General features: G+C 35.4%; 1 protein-coding gene across 11 annotated transcripts in view; it reads right to left on the bottom strand.

Annotated features, from left to right (window-relative positions):
* Positions 1 to 16913, bottom strand: part of DENND4A (DENN domain containing 4A) — a 136798-nt gene that overhangs the window by 85160 nt on the left and 34725 nt on the right. For all 11 annotated transcript variants that reach the window (XM_045810826.2, XM_045810827.2, XM_045810825.2 and 8 more), the window contains one exon: positions 5743 to 5821. The gene's annotated coding sequence lies outside the window, so the exon portion shown is untranslated. The remainder of the gene's footprint in view (positions 1 to 5742; positions 5822 to 16913) is intronic.

The raw sequence follows: 16913 nt of genomic DNA, 5'->3' as shown, positions 1-16913 counted from the left end.
AGGCTAGTGATACTCGGGGGGAAGCAAATACGAACCAGTTCTAGAAGGAAACACCCTCAACCCAGGTTCTCCACAGACAAAGCCCAGCTGAAGATGACCTCTTATTCCAAAACTACAAAAACACACAAAGAAAAGCCCACTCTGGGTGAGTCTCAGCAGTTACAACAAACAGAGGAACTTCAAATAACAAAAGTAGGGCAGAGATTAGAACAGTAATTCAACCTTATAACAAATTCAAAGAAAAAATACACAAGGTAGAATCCCATTATGTATCTGCAAACACTTTAATAGCAAAATCTCCTTCAGGTGTCATTTCAACTTTATTTGTTTAACGAGGAGAATACACCCTCCGCAGTACTGCCATTGCTTGTATAACCGCTATAGGAAAAAAGTTTAATACCAGATATTTTCCAACATGTCTCATGTTAAATTTAGTTCCAATAAATGCAAAAAAAGACAGATAAACTAGATATATATACTATATGCCTCTTTCGTATATTTATAATAAAATATATAAAAACGTGAAAGCCTTGGCAGTCCTTTGGTAAAGGTACCTATTCACTTTGCTCAGGATTTCCCAAGTCTATTTGAACAATGAACCCTATTTTCCCACTTAAAAACTAGAAAAAACCCTCAAAACATGCTTTAGAAAATACCAGTTTGAAGTAAATAACCTTTGTAGACTATAAAGTAACTGAGGGCAAACAAATTTTTATGGTGTATACTTGTTTATAATTATCACCAATTTCATCATAATCCCAAAACTTACCAAATTTTCTTTCTTGCTAACATAATGAGTTTTCAGAATTCATGCCACAGTTTGTAGAATCTGTATCCATTGCTTAAATATACTCTAAACATTCCCACTGTTTGCTTAGAAAACAAACCTAAAGAAGGATCCAATGTTCCTACTTCTTATATGTATATGACTCCAATTAGCAACTCCCTTACACATAAGATTAATGCACAAAATAAAGGGCTTAAACTTTTTGGAAATGGCCCCTACCCTGACAGTAAAGAGAAAGTAATAAGCTGTCTCCTGAGAAGACTGTTAAATAGTCGTCACTCTCAGCTGACTACATGTAACAGGTGCTCCACAAAAAAACAAGTACTTTTACCCTGATGACCAATCTACCCCACTTCTAAAAAGGAGAACAAAAGCACCTTTTTAATTTAAAAATTTTTTAAAAATTATTTTTCTGTTTTGTTTTGTTTAAAAGCATCTTTTTTAAAAGCACTTTTGTATTAACCTTTTTTCTTCATTTCATTACATAGTCTCTGAAAATATTTCTTAATGGCTCCATAGTATTTTATTTTATGGACATAACATTATTGATCTATTTCCTTATTGTTGATCATTTTTACTTCTACTTACTTTGCTAATATTTTTAAATGCCATGACGAATAATTGTGAACATAAACTTATAGCTACAACTCTTATTATTTCTTCAGAAAAAATTTATTAAAGTAGAATTGCTAGGTCAAAAGTTAACCAAGCCTCTATATATGTTCATTTGCTTTTGTGTGTGCATGAATTTGAAGATATAAGCTCTTGATAGATACAAATCTTAAAAATACCTTGGTAAAACACTTTTATGTCATTATAATAAAGACATTTAAATATTCTCCTTTTTCTTAGACTCTAACTTCGTGCTATTTAAGTTTATTTATTTTTAAGTAATAATTACTTAAATAATTACACCCAACGTGGGGCTTGACCTCACGACTCCCAGATCAAGAGTCAAGCATGCTCTTCCAACTGAGCCAGCCAAGTGCCCCTCTAACTTCATGTTATTTCAACTACAGCATATAGTCACTATCGCATACTCTGTAGTTTTATGTATTGCTATGCAGAAAGGAGGGAAAGAGAGTGAGAACAGTACTATCATGAAAACATATACATATATTTAATAAATTCTTTTGAAAGCTACTACCTTAGCCGTTGGCAGATATTTGGGACAAATCTGTATGAAAAATTCATTTTGTTACATCTTCCTGATTCACAAATTCATAGCTGACTACAGTAAATAACTACTGAAGGAGAACAAATTATTGTTCTTCATCAATACATATAAGACAATAATCAATTTTAAAGTGGTGATAAAATCTTCTTACATTTATTGACAAAAAAATAAATTACATGTTACTCCAGTTCTCTTGTCTTGATGTTGTTGTTCTCCATTTATTCATGTGAGGGCAGAAAGTGGTTAGGAAGGTAAACAAAATGTTTTAAGACACTACTGACCAAGTATGTAATGCCAAGAACATAGTTGGCAATATTCCAGGTGACCTCTTGCAAGATCTAAATGTCCTTTAATTCACTCAGAAAATACTGAAAATGTACCTCTACTTTTTATTTTAAATCAACTGTTTTTAAAATCTATTTGAGGTTTAGAAGCTAGGGGGAAGACATTGTTAAAAATTATAAGGCAAAGAAAATATTGAAAATCTTTAATATAGAAATGAACAACAGTATTTTCTAACAATTCCATTTAGCCAAGAGACTTATACTGGCATGTGAAAATTACAGTCCTCGTGAAAAATACTACATATTAAGACAAAATGCCTTGCGTTGGCAAGAACTACCAACAACTACTTGGAAAGAGCATTTGAGGAAAGCATTCCTCGTCACACACAAAACTTGGACTTTTGGTGTAGTACATGAGAGCAAAAGCCCCTAAACAATCAGGAGGTACATCGGTAAATTTCATTCTTTTTTTCTTTTTGGATGTAAATTTCTTTGAATTCATTTAAACTGGGGACACACAAAACAAGCAGTTGATCCAACAGTTCTGTAAATAATCACAGAAATATTAAAACCTTGACACAACTTTACTCAAGCTGGTGTAGCGATAATACTACATCATTAACCAACCACTGTTTTTTTTGTTTTGTTTTTCTTTAAAGATTCATCATTTATTTTGAGAGAGATAAAGAGCGCGCAGGGAAGGGGGAGGAGCAGAGAAAGAGGGAGAAGCAGACTCCCTGCTGAGGAGAGAGCCCAACATGGGGATCGATCCCAGGACCCTGAGATCATGACCCGACCTGAAGGCAGATGCTTAACCAACTGAGCCAGCCAGGCGCCCCCAACCACTGTTTTTAAATTCTTCTTTGTTCAACATGATGTAGATAACTTAAAGAGTAAGCTTATAAAATGTTTATAGGCATCTTCTTAAAATTTAAGATACCTGCTTAGCTAGTATTTCACTTCAAATTATATCTACTTTCTTTGAGAATAGAAAAACAAGAAGGACGTGCTCTGTAGTCCTAAAAGGTTTATGAGAACTAAATTAAGAAATCGTTATAAGAAAGCTCTTACTCATTCACAGACTAACGGAGACTGGTTTTTCTCCCTTTCAGTATCTACGCAATCAGTTCAGATTCTTTTGTATTTCTTCTAGCACTCCAATAGGTCAAAGTAGTTAAGGACTACTAGGCTACCTAGGCTAATTCTAAGGACAAGAAAAGACAAGAGTGGAAAGGTAACATTTTAAAGATATGTGAAAAATAAAAAATCTGAGCATAGAAGTTTTGCAAAATTATAAACTATTACTGAAATGGTAAAAGGATAAAAGTCTTTCAAATAGAGAATGATAAATAGCCACAAACTCAAGACCTATATGTGAAAATGGTCAATAACACAATGGACTAGTTTGACTATCCCTCACTCCAGTTCACTTAAATAGGCTAGGAGAAATTTTCTTTTCTAAAAAAAGTAATTCCACAGTTAAGAATGTAATCTAGCCATCCTTTCTTACATTACTAAAACTAAACCAGAGACCCTCCTTTCCACCTTTTCTAAACTTCATCCTTCATTTTTCTTCCAAACAAGGAAGTCCTACAAATTTAGTTTTGCTCTCTTCCTCTTTGACAAAACAATATTTCCTCTTTCTGGTTAATACATATTCATCATATTTGTTTTACAACTAAAGTTTATTTGGATTTTCATTTAAACTTGATAAATTGTACAAAATAATAGAAAGGAAATTAAACAATTCCATTCCCAATAATAAATCTGGTTTATATTTAACAATGTTTCCTAGTCTTTGAGAATAGAAAACATCCTTCTAATCCTCATGCACAATTACAAGATAGAATATAAATATTTGTATATTTATTAAGCATTTTCCTAAACTGCTATAATCTTCCTAATTATACTAAATGGCTACATAATAGTCCATCAGAAAGAACTATACACTATAACCACTACCCCATTTTTCCATTCTCAGCTAGTATCCAAAGTATGATAGGTAGGTGCTTAAAGTAATACTTGTTAAATGAATTAATGGTTCACTTTATAACCCTCAAGCGTAAGGTCTTTTTTCTGTAATTTAGAATCAATTTTCTTTTTTTTTTTTTTTAAAGATTTTATTTATTTGACAGAGAGAGAGATGGCAGGTGAGAGAGGGAACACAAGCAGGGGGAGTGGAAGAGGAAGAAGCCGGCTCCCAGCAGAGCAGGGAGCTCGATGCGGGGCTCGATCCCAGGACCCTGAGATCACGCTCTGAGCCAAAGGCAGACGCTTAATGACTGAGCCACCCAGACGCCCCTAGAATCAATTTTCTGAACCTAAATTTAATACTTAATACTGTCTGTAGTTGTTGAATGTAGAGCAGACAGAGATAACTAGATGATTCGAGTCTAGTAACCAATAACCAAAACCATCACAGCCTTAGGCAAAATTAGAAATCTACTGATTCATTCATTCAGTGCATTTTTCATAAATACTTATTAAGATCTGACACTATTCTAGGAGCTGGTGATAGACAGTATTGGTGAAAGCAATAGCCTCTGCTTTCAAGGAGTTTCCCTGTCTAGTTCTACTTTCCCTCTGTCTATACTTTTATTCCATCTCAAACCCTCTTTTCTCCTTTCACCCTTAGATTCCAAGTGCTGGCCTTCAACCTGCCCAGTTTCCCTACTATTCTTCCCCCAAAAGCCCCATGCATAGATGGGGCCCCTAGAACATTGTCCCTTTCTCCCATCTCTTTGAAAACTGGCACTCCTTCAGGATCAGCATTCTATGGAAATTTTGAAAGGAAAGAAATTTTATTTGTATATCATACTTAACAGTAGGGTGACCTCCTTTTAAAAAGGTTCAACCTTCCCAAAACAAACATGACTTTTTAAAAACAAGCTTGATTAACCCAAATTAATGGACTATGTGGGGCAAATTTCTTGAGCAAGGTGGGAGGGTTACTTGTCTCCTAGTCTAATTTGGAGCCACCTCCTCTCCCAATATCTATGTCTAAGCAAAAACCAACACAAAAAAGTCAAAACAAAATTATGTAATTTGAGAGCTCCCTTTTGGATGATTACTAACCTTTGATTTACTATAAAAAGTAATAAAGTTAAGCTGGGAATAACAGACATTTCCAGAGGAAAGGATTTTATTACTAATCCTAGTCGAATCCCTCATGTTATAGGCAAAGACACTAAAACACAGGAGGTGGCTCACTTAAGGACACGTAGCTAGTTAGTGGCAGACAAGGCAAGGACTCAAGTCCTTTACTCCAGTATTGTTTACACTTGAGGATGTTGGCTCTGCAAATGGTCAATAACAGTGACCCAGGACACATCTTAAGACATCTTTCAATAAGCTATATTGTGTTACGTTTTACTCATAATCATTATGTGGTGAATATATGCCAAATTCTGTTAAGAGATTGGTAAATTAACTTTTTAGTGCTTAATACAGAAAACAGCTAATAGAAACAAATCAAAATGTAAAAAACTACTTACACATTACTGAAGGTCTTTCTCTGAAAATGATGCCAGATCTCAATTTGTGAATTCTGCAAGCCTCAGAGTTTGAAAAATACTGTATTGGAAAGAATAAAAATTGAACTTAAATTAATTCCAATGAAATATTTCCCACTAAGATGCCTGTGGATACTTAAGTTCTGTTAACAATGATAATTTTCAAAGAAAATGATTGCATATATTGCTTTCATATGCTTAAGACCCAGTAAGTCATTTTCAAACACCAGCTCTTCCTTAAACACCCTTCAGTTAAGAATAGCAACACATTAAAAAAAAAAAAAAAGCAGATAATGGGAAGAATGACAGAGGAAAATAAAATAATAAATTTCAGACAGTAAATACAGAGGGGTATATATATTTTTCAAATATTTCTAAAATCTTATTGCTAGAAGATAGCAAAGAGACAGTGGGATTTAGGGGACAACATCAAATGAACTACCGTTAGCATTATAGGACTCTCAGAAGAAGAAACCGAGAAAGAGGCAGAAATCTTATTTGAAGAAATAATGGTGGAAAACTTCCCTAACCTGGGGAAGGAAAAAACACTCAGATTCAGGAAACCTAGTCAGCTCCAAATAAGAGAAACCCAAAGAAACCCATATCAAGACACTTTATAATTAAAATGTCAAGCTAAAGCCAAGGACAACATACAAAAAGCAAGAGGAAAACAGCTTTTATGTACAAAGGAATCTCCCATAAGACTATCAGTGGATTTCTTAGCACCAACTTTGAAGGCCAGAAGGAAGTGGCATGATATTCAATGTGCTGAAAGAAAAAAACTTACAACCAAGGATACTCTACCCAGCAAAATTATCATTCAGAATTGAAGGACAGATAAAGTTTTCCAGACAAGCAAAAGGTAAAGGAGTTCATCACCACTAAACTGGCCTTATAAGAAAAGTTAAGGGAACTTCTTTCATTAGTAACAAGAACACATATGAAAGAATAAGTCTCACTGGAAAATTAAATACATAGCAATGGGTGCAGATTAATTACTTATAAAGTTAATATGAAGATTAAAAGACAAAAGTAGTAAAAATAATTATGATTAAGATACTAAAGGACACACAAAATAAAAAGATGTGAAATTTGACATCAACACCACAAAATGTAGAGAAGGAGAGTATAAATATTGAGCTTTAGAATGGGATCAAACTTAAGGTGTTACTGACTTAAAATAGACTGCTAGAGGTACAGGCTCTTATATGTAAGCCTCATGGTAACCACAAAGCAAAAACATATAGTAAATACACAAATGATAAAGAGAAAGGAATATAATGATTCCACTAAAGAAAGTCATCAGAAGCACATAGGTGGCTCAGTCAATTAAGCATCTGATTCTTGATTTTAGCTCAGGTCATAATCTTAGGATCATGAGATCGAGCCCTGTGTCAAGCTCCTCACTCAGCAGAGAGTCTTCTTGAGATTCTCTCTCCTTCTCCCTCTGCCCCTTCTTTGCCCCCCGACTCCCACTCAGGCACTCTCTCTCTCTCTCTCTCTCTCTCTCAAATAAATAAATAAATCAGCAAACCACAAAGAGAGCAAAGAAGGAAGGAAAAGATACTACAAAAACAGAAAACAATTAACAAACAAAATGTCAGTAAGCACATACCCCATCAATAATTACTTTAAATGTAAATGGACTAAATTCTCCAGTCCAAAGACAGAGTAGCTGAATGGATTTTAAAAAGGCCCATCTATATGCTGCCTATAAGAGACACACTTTAGATGTAAGGGCACACACAAACTGAAAGTGAAGGGATGGGGGCACCTAGGTGGCTCAGTGAGTTGAGTGTCTGACTCTTGGTTTTGGCTCAGGTCATGATCTCAGGGTCCTGAGATCAAACCCCAAGCATGAAGCCTGCTTGTTCCTCCCTCTCTGCTACCCCCACAGCCCCCACTCTCTCTCTCTGGAATAACTAAAATCAAAAAAAAAAAAAAAAGAAAGAAAGAAAGAAAGAAAGAAAGAAAGAAAGAAAGAAAGAAAGAAAAGGGATAGAAAAAAAAAGTGAAGAGATGGAAAAAGATATTCCATGAAAATGGAAACCAAAATGAAAGCTGGAACAGTTATATTAGACAAAATAGACTTCAAAACAAAGACTATAACGAGAGACAAAGAAGGGCGTTACATAAATGATAAAGGGGTCAATCCAACAAGAGGATATAATATTTTTTAAAGATTTTATTTATTGAGAGAGAGAGAGAGCACACACATGAGTGGGGAGAGGGGTAGAGGAACAAGCAGATTCCTCGCTAAGTGCAGAGCCCAACGTGGGGCATGATCCCAGGACCCTGATATCATGACCTAAGCCGAAATCAAGAGTTGGATGTTTAAATGACTGAGCCACCCAGGTGCCCCACGCATATAGCATTTGTAAATATTTAAGCACCCAACACAGGAGCACCTACATTATTTAATAGGAGCACCTATTATTTAATAATATTAAAGCAAAATTGAACAGACCTAAAAGGAGAAACAGACAGCAATACAAAGATAGTAGGGAACCCTAATACCCCACTCACATCAATCAAAAGATCACCCATGCAGACAAAATCAATAGGGAAACATCAGATTTAAATGACACATTAGATCAGATGGACTTAACAGATATTTACAGAACATTCCATGCAAAATCAACAGAATACACATTCTTCTTCTTACTTTTTTTTATAAAGATTTTATTTATTTGATAGAGAGAGAGAGCGAGAGAGCACAAGCAGCGGAAGGGCAGCAGGAGAGGGAGAAGCCCTCCTCACTGAGCAGGGAGCCAGACATGGGGCTTGATCCCAGGACCCTTGGATCATGACCTGAGCTGAAGGCAGACGCTTAACAGACTGAGCCACCCAGGTGCCCCAGAATACACATTCTTCCCAAGTGCACATCTAACATTTTCCAAGATAGATCAAAGGCTAGGCCACAAAATAAGTCTTAATAAATTTAAGAGGATTAAAATCATATCAAGCATCTTTTCCAACCACAATGGTATGAAACCAGAAATTAATAAAATTAGGAAAACTAGAAAATTCTGTTTTGTTTTATATTTTAGATTCTACATACAAGTGAAATCATATGATATTTGTTTTTCTCTGACTTCTTTCACTTAGATGCCCTCAAGGGCCATCCATGTTGTCACAAATGGGAAGATTTCACTCTTTTTATGGGTGAGTAATATTTCATTGTATATGTGTATGTACCTACACACACACACACACACACACACACACACACACACACACACCTTCTTTATCCATTCATCCATTGGTGGATAGTTGGGTTGCTTCCATATCTTGGCTGCTGTAAACAATGCTGTAATGAAGATGGGGGTGGGTGGATACCTTTTGAATTGGTTGTTTTATTTTCTGTGGATAAACACTCAGAAGTGGAATGTATAGAAGTTCTATTTTTAATTTGGGGGGGAACCTCCACACTGCTTCCACAGTAGCTCTGCCAATTTACATTCCCACCAACAGTGTATGAGGAGGGTTCCCTTTGCTCCACATCATTGCCAACACATATTATTTATCACCATTTGATAACAGTACTTCTAACAGGTGTGAGGTGATCTCATTGTGGTTTTGATTTGCATTTCCCTGATGATTTAGCAATGCTGAGCATCTCTTCATGTACCTGTTGGCCATTTGCATGTCTTCTTTGGAAAATAATGTCTACTCAGATCCTCTGCCCATTTTTTTTTTTTTTACTGGATTGCTTGGTGTTTTGTTGAGTTATACAAATCCTTTATGTATTTTGGATATTAACCCCTTGTCAGATATATAATTCACAAATATTTTCTCCCATTCGGTATGTTGCCTTTTCATTTTGTTAATGGTTTCCTTTGCTCTGCATAGATTTTTAGTTTGATGTAGTCCCAACTTGTTTATTTTTGCTGTTGTTGCCTTCTGGTGTCAAATTCCAAAAAATCATCACCAAGACCAATGTCTAGGTTACTAAGTTTTCCTCAAGAAGTTTTATGGTTTCAGGTCTTATGCTTGAGTCTTTAATCTATTTTGGGTTAATTTTTGTATATAGTGAAAGGCAGTGATTGGTTTTCATTCTTTTACATGTGGCTGTCCAGCTTGCCTGTCACCATTTATTGAGGAGACTGTCCCTTTCCACTGTATATTCTTACCTCCTTTGCCATCGATTACTTAGCTATGTAAGCACAGGCTTATTTCTGGGCTCTCTATTCTGTTCCATTGATTTATGGGTTTGTTTTTATGCCAATATCATACCGTTTTGATTACTCTAGCTTTGCACTATAGTTTGAAATCAGGAAGTGTGATTCCTCCAGCTTTTTCTTCTTTCTCAAGATTGCTTTGGCTACTCAGGGTCTTTCGTGGTTCCACACAAATTTTAGGATTGTTCTATTTCTATGAAAAATCCCATTGGAACTTTGATAGAGATTGCATGGAATCTGTAGATTGCTTTGGGTACTATGGACATTTTAACAATATTAAATTCTTTCAATCCATGGAATATCTTTCCCTTTGTGTTTTTTTCAATTTCTTTCATCAATGTCTTACAGTTTTAAGGATACAGGTCTTTCACCTCCTTGGTTAAAATTATTCCTATTTTATTCTCTTCAATGTAATGTTAATTTATAAATTATAAATGGATTTGTTTTCTTAATTTCTCTGGTAGTTGATTATTAGTGGATGGAAATACAACAGATTTGTTATAGTGATTTTGTATCCTGCAACTTTATGGCATTCATGCCCACTGTGGTATGTCAATGTACTTCCTGCAACTACACGTGTTAAATTATCTTTCAGCACAGACTCCTATAAATTGCTATTATTTTTAGCCAAACCTTTTATTTTCAGATAATTATAGATTCACATTCAGTTGAAAGAAATAATAAAGATCTGGCACACCTGTCACCCAGTTTCTCCCAATGATAACATCTCACAAAACTACAGTACAATATCACAGTTGGAATATTGCATTGATGAATTCACCTATCTTGTTTTGATTTCTCCAGTTTGACTTGTATTTGTGTGTGTATGTTTATGTGTGGGTGGGTATACTTAGTTCTATGCATTTTTATCACATGCACAGTTTCATGTATTCATCACCAAAGTCAAGATACAGAACAATTCTATCACAAAGATTCCTAAATTGACCTTTTATAAATATGCCCACTTCCCTCCTGCTCCCCCCAACCACTGTCCCTAATCCTTATGGAGTGGTATGTTTTTATCAGAGTGCATATAGCCTACGAAAGGAAAAGATAATGTCTGCAAAAGCAATGCCCTCTTACAAAGTAGGTACAGAAACAAACCAAAGAAAAAAGTGTGAGTATATATAGTGTTGAAAGACTTGTTGGTCACATTTACTTAGCCATCTGGAACATTATATTTGAACATAATTATACAAACATATAAATGCACAGACATATGAAGGCACAAAAAAGTATAAGAAGGACAGAGTGGTCATCTACTAAAGCACAACGAAGACTTATCTCCTTAGTTCTAAGATAAATTTTTCTATCATGGATCAAGTCTAGACTGGAATCAAGTGGACAATGTAAAATAGTGCTATAGGACAACTACAGCAGGAATTCCTAGATGTGTAAGAACATAAAAAGGAGTATTTACTGTGTTCAGGGGCAACCCCACCCCTCATCCAGAGATTAGGTTGGAACTAAAGTAGCTGGTATCCCCTTGGGAATATGGATCTAGTCTGGAAAGAACAGGAACAGACTGGAAATTATTGAGTGTTAACATACAGATACCTCTTGTCTCTCCAGACAGACTATAAACAATTCAAAGGCAGGAACCCTGTCCTTTATTTCTTTTGATTCCCTCATATAAATTATAGCAGTTACAAACACATGATAGGTTTGTAAATATTTATTAGATGAATGCGGTCAGCACAGAAGAAAAAAAATGGGAAAGTTAAGACACCACAGAATCATAGTATTTTAGAGCCAGAAAAGGTCCTTGGCGATTTAGTTTCAATTCTTCTTTTTATAATTGAAGAAACTGAGACATAAAAGTTAAACAGCTTGTCCAAGACCAAACACATCAGTTTATGACTCACCTCTCATGGCTTTTATTTGGAGTTCTACTACACCATACTTCAAGAATGGAAGAGAAGAAAGCAATTCCCTGGGAGATCTAAGTGTTAACTAGTGAACGTGGCCTTTGATGACAAAAAAGGCTAACAGGTAAGCGGGAGAAGTTAAACTGGTTAGGGGGCGCCTGGGTGGCACAGCAGTTAAGCGTCTGCCTTCGGCTCAGGGCGTGATCCCAGCGTTCTGGGATCGAGCCCCACGTCAGGCTCTTCCGCTATGAGCCTGCTTCTTCCTCCCCCACTCCCCCTGCTTGTGTTCCCTCTCTCGCTGGCTGTCTCTCTCTCTGTCGAATAAATAAATAAAATCTTTAAAAAAAAAAAAAGTTAAACTGGTTGATGAGTATGAGGCAATTAGCAGGTAAGAAAAAGAACAGATGACCAAAAATAAGAGAAAAGAGTAAAATAAAAAAGGAAGAAAGGTGAACAAAGAGATACAGCAAGAAAAGGAATAAAAAAGATGAGGGGGGGGAGGCATAAAAGGAATGAAAGTTAAAAAGCGCAGAAATGGAGGGAGAAAAGTAGGAAATGGTTAAAAGGGATGAAGAGGGAAGGTTGGCTGGCTCAGCTGGTGGAGCGCGACTTTTGGTTTTGGGATTGTGAGTTTGAAGCCCACGCTGGGTGTAGAGATTACTTAAAAATAAAACCTTTAAAAAGAAGGAGGGGGTGAGGAAATGGTTTCTGGAGAATTTTTAATGCTATTTACATTCTTTAAACATTAGGAACCTATGAGATTTACCACTCCTAAAGTGAAATTAGATTCCATATAAATTAATGGTAACAACAAATATCAACTACCAATCCTGTAATGAAAATCTGTTCATATTCGGGTCTGTATATGAAATGCAAATATATGGTGCATACAAGTCTAGAGTGAAAGGGAAGTCTGGTTTTAAATTTTGTCTCTTGCACCATCTTTTTTTACTTAATTTCCCATATGCATACCACTCCCACATCTCAAAGTTCTTACTTCCTCTTTAAGTGATCATAAGCATTTGTTAGTATCTGAAATGAATTGTTGCTTCCATTGGAATCTTCCCAAATTTCTCTCAAGCATATAATACCTGGTTTTTCTTCTCTATTTCTTAGCCATACAAAAGCTATTTGAAATAGTACTCACTGGGGTGATTAAAAATACATTTACATAAGACAAGCAACCTAAAATTCAGCTATATAAAAATATAATAAAAAATGAGATCCACTGATTTAAAATATCACTGTTCTTGAAAAGTATTTTAAGCATTTTGATTTTTTTAAAGATTTATTTATTTGAGAGAGAGAGAGAGAGTGCATGTGCACTAGCAGGGGGAGGGGCAGAGGGAGAGAGAGAATCCTCAAGCAGACTTTCCGCTGAGCACGGAGCCCAACTTGGGGCTGGATTTTAGGACTCTTGTGATTAATTGACTGAGCCACCCAGGCACCCCAAGCATTTTGATTTCTTATTTCATCTTACTACCTATTTAAATATACTTTAAAAGCCTTTTTAAAAATCCTTTTTCACTTTTCCCCACAAACTATAGTAAGTAATACATTTATTTGTTAAGAAGCACCTGAAAAGGACTTTTGAGAATACCTGAGAATCCTGTTATTCTTCCAGTTAATAATGATTAATATGATTTTTTAATTTGGAGGACTTACTAGATGACCAATGACTATAAACAAACAATTCATACATGAGGAAGCCAAAATACTAAAACGCTTAGAAGAATTGTTGGCCTTGCAAATAATTAAAGAAATTAAACTTTGAGGTACTACATTATATCCAGTAAATTAATAAATACGAATAAAAAACAGTAAGTCCAATGCTGATAGTACTGTAAGGAAAATAAATACACTTAAAAATTATTAATGGCACTGTGAATTAGAATAATTCTTCTGAAAAGTAATCCAGCGGGTACTTAAAACTAATTGTACTCTTATCAACTAATTCAATTCGGGTGAAGTCATCTCAAGAAAATATTTTCTAAAAAAAACCAATCTGTTGGTTAGATTTACAACTGTATGTCTTTAAAGACTCAGAATTTTTTAAAAACTTATTTATTTATTTACTTATTTAGAGAGCAAGGAGGGGAGGGGCAGAAGGAGAGAGAAAATCTCAAGCAGACTCTGTGCCAAGTGCAGAGCCCAATGCAGGGCTCAATCTCATAATCCCAAGACCATGTCCTGAGCTGAAATCAAGAGTCGGATGCTTAACAGAATGAGCCACCCAGGTGCCCCAGACACATAGAATTTTTCTTTGAAAGACCTTAAAAGTCTTTTGGTTCAATCTCAACATTCTGTTGATGAGGAAATTAAAATGTAGAAAGGCAAATTTGATTTGCCCAAAACAGCACAGCTCATCAGTAGCAGAGCAGGGCCTGAAACTCCTTATCCCAGATCTCTTGCTATGACAGCTGACCCTTGACCAATGTGGGAACTAGGGGTATCAGCCCTCGGTGCAGTCGAAAATATGCATATAACTTTTGACTCCCCAAAACTTAACTACTAATTGCCTACTGTTGACCAGAAGCTTTACCGATAACATAGTCAATTAACACATACTTTGTATGTTATATGTATTGCGTTCTGTATTTTTACAATAAGGTAAGCTAAGGAAAAGAAAATGTTATTAAGAAAATCATAAGAGAAAATACATTTTACACTACTGTACTTTAAAAATCTACATATAAATAGACCCACGCCGTTCAAACTGGTGTTGTTCAAGGGTCAACTGTATATATACCATGTAGACTACTATTCTATGGAAGCCTGAAACAATGACCCATAACTGACAAGGGTAAGCAAATCAGCTTGGTTAGATGATGTATTGTTTCTAAACATCCTGATAGCCAGAACCAGTCCTTAACAAAGTATATCTTCTATTCTTTAAAATCCCTTAACAAATTTTTAGCAATCAAACCAACCTCCAGGATCTTCCCTTTCTTCTTATTCTCATGAAAATGTATTAGGCCCACTAACATCTGCTCACTTTCAAATTCATATCACCAGCCATGACTCGCCACTGAGACCCAAAATACCTACTTGATAACTCTATCTAATAGCCAAAATCAAACTATTTCTTTGGTAAAGCTGTACTAGCTTTAACCGAAACACACTTCTCTCATACATGCATACATTTATGCTCTACAAATTTACCAGGAAGGGGATAAATTTGAACATGGGATTTTGCCTATACATATTATCAGTCACAGGAGTTGATATTCTCAAGGGAATATGAGCTCCAGGAAAAAAAATAATAAACATTGCAGGAGTATAAGGGAGGGGTGGGGGAAAAAGGCCAAAACCAGAACAACCTATTCCAGAGGAAACAGAATTTATGGTCCAGACCAAACACATTTCTTAGATAAGCATAACAAACATCCCCAGGAAGCTAAAGTAGGATATTAGGAAAATAATAAGGAATAATAAAGAACCAACTAGAGATATTGGGTGTTAAAAATGTAATAACTGAAAAATGTAAAGACAGGTTAAATAACAAAATGAATACAGTTAAAAATAAAATCAATAAGGAGATGATCAGGATGAGATGTTAGGAAGGTATAAATAAATGGAAAACATATATTATAAAAGCTTAAAAATATGGAGGCTTAACAGAATGAGAAGACAACCCACCGACTGGGAGAAATACTTGCAAAAGATATATCTGATGTAGGACTGTTATCCAAAATATATAAAGAACACCTGAAACTCAACAATAAAACAAACAACCTGATTTTAAAATGGGCAAAAGACCGGAACAAAGAAGATAAGCAGAAGACGAGTAAGCGTATGAAAAGACGTTCCACATCAAATATCACTAGGGAAATGCAAAGTAAAATAACAGTGAGATACCACCATACCCCTATTAGATAGCGAAAATCCAGGGCACTGACAAAACCTAATGATGGCAAGGATGTGGGGCAAAAGGAACTCTCATTCATTGCTGGTAGGAATGCAAGATGGCACATACAGTCACTCTGGAAGATAGTTCGGCAGTTTCTTTCAAAACTAGGCATACTCTTACAATATAACCCAGCAATCACACTTCTAGGCATTTACACATGTGAGCTGAAAACATGTCTGTACAAAAAACTCCATGTGGATGTTCAGAGCAGCTTTATTCATAATTGCCACAACTTGGAAAGAACTAAGGTGTCCTTCAATAGGTAAACAGATAAACTGTAGTGGAATATTACTCAGTTCTAAAAAGAAGTGAGCTTTAAGCCGCAAAAAGGACACAGAAGAACCTCACATGCATATTACTAAGTGAAAAAAGTCAACCTGAAAAGACTACATACTGTATGGTTCCAACTATAGGACATTCTGGAAAAGGCAAAACTTGGAGACAGTAAAAAGACTGGGGGTTGCCAGTGGTTAGAGAGGAGGGATAAACAGGCTAAGCACAGATGACTTTTAGGGCAGTGAAACTATTCTGTATCTGTCATTATATACATGTCATTATAATTTGTCAAAACCCACAATGTACAACACGAAGAGTGAACCATAATGTAAATTATGGACTTTGGGTGATAATCATGTGTCAACATAAGTTCATAGATTATAACAAACGATCCACTCGGGTATGGGATGTTTATTGTGGGGGAGGCTGTGCCTGTGTTGGGGACAGGAATATATGGGAACTCTGTTCAATTCTGTTGTGAACCTAAAACTGCTCTAACAAATAAAGTACATTTGAAAAGAAAAAATTTAAAGAATTAGTTCTGAATCCCCACCAAACACGGAGGCTAGAAAAATCAGAGTCAATATCTAAATAATAGGACTTTCAGAAGGTGAGAAAAAAAAAACAAATGGAGGTGAGGAAATACTTAGAATAATACCAAAAATCAATTAGCTTTAAAAAACTGATAGACGAAAATGAATACAAATATGAATCTAAGTAAAGGGTAATCACTAGGAGAATAAAAATAGAATACATAACTTTTAAATTGGCACCAAAAGTTTTATTAATCCTTGGAAAATAGGAAAAGAGAAAGAAGAAAGGAAAAGAAACTAGGGTAAACAGAAAATACAAAATAAGATGGCAGGAATAAATCCTAATAGTAAAAGGTAAAGTTTAGCATACTAAAAAAACTCTTAG

The sequence above is a fragment of the Ursus americanus genome, chromosome 28, assembly GCF_024610735.1.
Source record: "Ursus americanus isolate L20-20 chromosome 28, mUrsAme1.1.p, whole genome shotgun sequence".
NCBI classification, from domain to species: domain Eukaryota; kingdom Metazoa; phylum Chordata; class Mammalia; order Carnivora; family Ursidae; genus Ursus; species Ursus americanus.
This window is presented reverse-complemented; position numbering and strand designations above follow the sequence as displayed.